Raw genomic sequence first — 6,000 nt, forward strand, 5'->3', positions numbered from 1 at the left:
GTTTGATTATATGTGCCACAAATATAGTTGTCTCCTCTTCATTTAATATAATCATTTCTAAGGAAAGAGGTTCCTCTTCATTTGTGTGGTCGTTAATGTTTTTCATAGACAAATCACGCAAATTTTGATAAACCAATTGTCTATTTGTTTGGTAATATTATCCAAAGAATGATGCTCCATTGAGTAAGTTTGAGATGTGTAATTCGAAAATAAATTTCTTGTGCTAAATTTGATGTTATTCGAAGGAATAGTGATAAGAGACTTATATAAGTAGGTCAAATAATATGGAATTTGAATATTTGTAACGTAAAATTTATTATGATTAATAATATTATTATGACATTTGTAATATGGATGTTGATTACATTTAATGAGTTATTTATAGAAATTAATTATTAGGGGTAATAAATTTATTGTATTGTTTATAACGGTAAGATATAATAAATATAAAGATATGGATTTAATGTCTTTGTAAGTTACAAATTTGATTAGACACTATTAATTTCTAATTATAGTTGTTTTTTATTTTTTTTCTATATATATTTTGCTGATTTGGAAATAATAGGTGATTCGACAAAAATTGAGTGATTGATTCTAAAATTTTACCAAGTAAGCGACATTGCTAACATGACATTAGTAAGAGGAGAAACATGTCTTAAAAGTAATGTGACTAAACTTATCCATCTACTTTTATATATTAAGAATAGATTCTTCGAAATAAGTTAAATTTAAATAATGAATTTTTTAACAGCCAAACTTATACAAGTTAATAAATATGATAACTCAAGATTTTGTACTGATGGAATAAATTTAAGAGTAAAATGTTGCTCCGACCCCTAATCATTGTTCTAAATAACAATTCATTCCTTATGATTGGAAAATAATAATGCAATTCTTCTGATGAAATTTTCATCCAAAATTAACGAACTTTATCTATGTGTAATGTTAACTAATTAAATAATTATATGTTAATGAACCATTCCAAGAAATAAAATACTTTTTGTCATGTTAGTAATATATTATCGTAAAATAAAATAAGTAAATCTGAAAAAATTTTAATGAAATATAGATACATAAATCCATAATAAATTATAAAATAGGATAAATAATTCTAAATTTTAATAAGTCATTATACCTACGATTAAATTGGTTGCTAGTTTTGGATGGTAGCAACCTCAGTTCTTTGATTCTTCTTAGAAGCTTAACCAACAAGTACCATACAATCCCATTTGCAGCCTAATATATAGAAACACAATCCCTAAAATTTAAAACTTGATCCTCAAATGTAGATACCCAGAAGCTGAAGTACCTACTGGAGAAGAACAATCCGGTACAAAAGCTTCCCACACAAAAAGGAAAAGCCCATTTAAGGTTTATTATGAATTTATGTATTTATGTTTATAATTAGTTAAGAGTTTAAATATCTCAATAAAATTTTTTCAAGGTTTATTTGTGCTACTGTACCGTAGCATATTACTATAAAGAGAAAAAAAATTGAATAAAAAAAATTAATCAACTAGGGAGAAATTAGAGAGAATCAAAAGAGAGAGAATAATTTTATTGATGAAATTTCAAAAAAAAAAAGATACAAATTACTCAATTCATCGTTACCTAATTCTATCATGATTATACTATTTATAATAAATTATTCTCCTAATAAAAATTTTTTAATTGAACTATAGGCACATTTTTTACTTATTATAATTACTGACACAAAAGGAGACATTTTGTTCCTTGAAATGATTCTTTAATATGTAATCAATTAATATTACACATAGACAAAATACGTTAACTCTAGATGAGAGTTTAACAGAAGAAAAAAAAAGTCTAATGAAATTAATGGTTAAGAATTATATTGTCATTTTTAAATCACTTAGGAGTGAATGGTTATTTAGAGCAATGATTAGAGACTCATATGATATTTTACTCTATATTTAATTTTAAGGTATTGAGTTTAATTAATAAGTAATTTCAGTTCAATTGATATTTTTAAAAAATAATAAATTAATTTTTTAATCCATTAAATGTAATATTTATTCTACTATTTGAAAATCCAAATCCTAATTGCATATTGTTATAATGTTATATAATATTATTTTCCATTGTTAAATTTATATTTTTATTAAAAAATTCCTTTTATTTTTTTTATCTACCATTTTTATCCACGAAAGTTGAAAACGCTGACATATCTATCCATAAAAGACAAAAATTATCATTTGTATCCATCAAAAATAGTTTTTACAAGCAAAATTATCCAAATCATAAAAAATTAAATAAAATTCCTAAACTATTATTCTCTCCACCACTACCACTATCATCTCCTCCCCCCTCCTCTAACACCAACCACATTACCGCTCAGTACCACCATCTCACCCTCCTCCTCAACCATCACCCTAACCCTTTCGGCCGCACACTCCTCCATTGGTGTTGATCGCGACTCAATAGCTTTCCGCATCGTAGAACCACCACCGTCGCTGCCTGATCCCTGCCGTTGTTATATCTACCTCTCCCCTAATTTCTTTTTGCTTTGTTCTTCATTACAGGTTCATGAACCAACCCATTTTTTTGCAGGCTCCGATGGTGCAACCAGCTCTCTCCACAGGTGGAGCATCAGGCCTTCACTTCCCGAAGAGGACGACACCATAATCAGAGCTCAATCTCAGTCCGGCAACAAGTGGGCCACCATATCCCGACTCCTCTCCGGCAAAACCGACAAAGCCATTAAGTACCACTGGAACTCCACCCTCAAACGCAAGTGCGCCTCCATGGGCTCCATCGATGATCCTCACTTTGCACAGCCACTGAAACGCTCCGTCAGCGTTTGCGCCGCCGTACCTGTGTCAATGAGGTCAATGGCGGTGTTGGAGAAAGCTTGGAGGATTTTAGGGTTAGAGTCATAGATCTTAACCTTGTTGCTTAGTGTTTTCGATCAACCCTTGAAGAAGTCGCAGCCTAGAGTGTGTGCAGAGAAAACCCAATCCATTCAGGCGGTGAAGTTAACGGTAGTGATGGCTGATGGTAATGGTGGTACTGTTGAGTCGCGATTAACACCGATAGGGGAATGTGCGGCAAAAGGGTTAGGGTGACGGTTGAGGGGCAGGGTGAGACGGTGGTATGTGGTTGATGTTGGGATTGGATGGTTGAGAACATTGAGAGAGAGAGAGAAGAAGGAAGGAGAAGATGATAGTGGTGGAGAAAAGGGTAGTTTAGGAATTTTATTCAATTTTTTAAGGTTTAGATAATTTTGCTTGCAAAAACTATTTTTATGGATACAAATGGTAATTTTTATCTTCTATGGATAGATATGTCAGCGTTTTCAACTTTTGTGGATAGAAATGGTAGTTTACTCTTAAACCAAAATCAAATTTAAACTGCTAAAAATTGTACAAGATTGAATTAAGTTAAAGACTTAAATTAAGTCTCGGATCTTTTTCTTTTGAGATAAATACCAAATTGGTACCCGAAAGATTCTGGCACTAACAAAATGGTACCTCACTATTGTTATTGACAAAATGGCACCTGAATGATTTTAAAAATTGACAAGTGTGTCCTCATGCTCGTCGGACCACAGCTCCAGTGAGGACAATACTGAGCTGGCAACCGGTTTTTGCTGACAAGGTAAGTTTAATTTTAACTAGAATTTTGAATTACATAAATCATCATCCTAGGTGAAAAATTCCTAATTCATCAGATTCATTTTTCCCTCAATCAAATTGTTTTTCCTAGTCCCTAAACTGCTCTCTTCGTTCATGCGTACTCCAGGTTGCAAAATTGAAAGATGCATACAGTTACGATTCGTGAAAAATCTGCAACCGAGAGAAAGCAGCCATCAATGCAAGCATTCGACGTGGATGGTGGTTCAGATATAGTGAGCAAAGTCTACAAGAGAACATGCTTTTGTCCCATTCCAGTGGTTCCGTTGAAGTCGAAGACAACTAGCAACCCTGATAGATGGTTTCTACGATACCCTATGTGGAAGGTAAGCTTGGAATGCTGATAGATATGTAACGAAGTAATCCAATAGCTCTCCTTATTCGTCGTCTCTGGTTATTCAATTTTAGTGTTGAATCATTCTTTGATGAATGAATTTTTTTCGTTTCATGCTAAAACACACAAATGCGATGCGAGTATTTTCAATAGTTAGAAGAAATACAAGAGCAATGTGTGGAAGGAGAAGTATCTTCGGAGAATAGTAACATGGTGGGCAATTCAAAACCAAAAAAGAAAAGCAGAATTAATGTCAAGTGTGGGGATGGGCTAGAAATTGATAGGATGATGATGGTGATATCTATGGTTAATAAAATGAAGGAGCATCTTAGGAGGATTGAATTGTTCCAGATTTTCATTTGTATGTTGATTGGGTTAAATCTGGCTTTGAGTGTGTTTTATTTGGCTAAGTAAGTAGACAGTGGACAATTTTAAGAGTATAACAATGACTGTCTTTTGCTTTGTAATGTTGAAAACATTGTAATTGAGATAATTCAATGGATGCTATTTTATTCTTGTTTTGTGACTGAATTATTATTGTTGTGATGTGAACAAGCTATATAGAACATATGTAAATATTTAAAAATAGTTGTACACTTGTACCAACAGAAGAAGCTGAATGTAGCCAAATTACTATGTGTTCATAACACGCAACAGAAGAAAAAAAATATTCATAATGATCTAATAGAGAAAGAAGAAAGAAGATGAAGGTGAGAACGAATCCGTTTTCAATTTTTTATTACAAATTAATGTAAGGGTGACGCGTGACTTCAGGAGGCACGATCATTATACAAGTAGTAGATATAAAGATGTTTGGAATATTAGCATTAGTTTTTGGAAAAATTATTCTAAAGGACTGTTAGAAAGATTTAATTATTAAAAAAGATTTTTAATACCAAAATTATTAAGAAGAGCTAATTTTTTTTATAATATTTAAGAAGAAGAACCAAATCCTTTTATAAGAAGATAAATATATTCTTAACTATTTTTTTATTTTTTATAATCTTTAATATATATTATTTGATTCTCAACGCTAAATAAATATGTATGAATTTTCACTTGGGATTAATTAGTTGATTAATTTAGAAAATGTTACTCTAAAAGACCGTTAGGGAGATTTAATTATTAAAAAGAATCTTTAATATTAAAATTATTAACAACGACCAAATTTTTTTATAATATTTAAAAAAAAGATCAAATCTTTTTATAAAGAGACAAATATATCTTTAATTAATTTTTATAATTTTTATATTAACAATTTTTATTTTTTCTAAAATTTTAATAATTTTTATTATTTATTTATTTATTTATTTATTTTTTACTTTTCTAATTTTTGTCATTATTTTTTTATAAAAAGATTTGATTTTTTTTCTTAAATATTATAAAAATGTAATTTTTTTAATAATTTTAATATTAATTTTTTTTAATAATTAAATCCTTCTAATCTTTTAAAATACTTTTTTTTTTAGTTTTTTTAGTGTACTCATAATCTATTGGCCTTTTTCTAAAAAATATATATAAATTTTTTTTGAATCGTAAGATAATAAGATTTGATTTGAAGATTGACTTTATATATATGTACACACATGATCACTTACTGAAATTACAAATAATAACTTTGCATTCATATAATTTTTTATAAAAATCATTGTTAAATGTCATTTTATTTTTTTAAATAAACTTATGTCATATTAGTATATTACAGAATCCAAACAAATATATTTTTAAAGAAAAATAAGTGAAATAGTATCAAAATTATAAATAATCATGTCATATATAAAAAACATAATAAATCAAATTGGATAATTTTATTTGAGTTAGAAAAGTAAATTATAATAATGTATCCTTGTCATGTTTGTAATCTTGGATTTTAAATCTTTATAAGTTTAATAATTCATGCTATGAATAGGTAAGATTAAAATTTATCATTCTAATTTTGATTTTTTTTAATTGTGTCGATTACATGAACTATAACTTCACAAATGTAAGAAAAAAATATAATATAATATATAT

Source organism: Arachis duranensis, chromosome 2, assembly GCF_000817695.3.
Source record: "Arachis duranensis cultivar V14167 chromosome 2, aradu.V14167.gnm2.J7QH, whole genome shotgun sequence".
NCBI classification, from domain to species: domain Eukaryota; kingdom Viridiplantae; phylum Streptophyta; class Magnoliopsida; order Fabales; family Fabaceae; genus Arachis; species Arachis duranensis.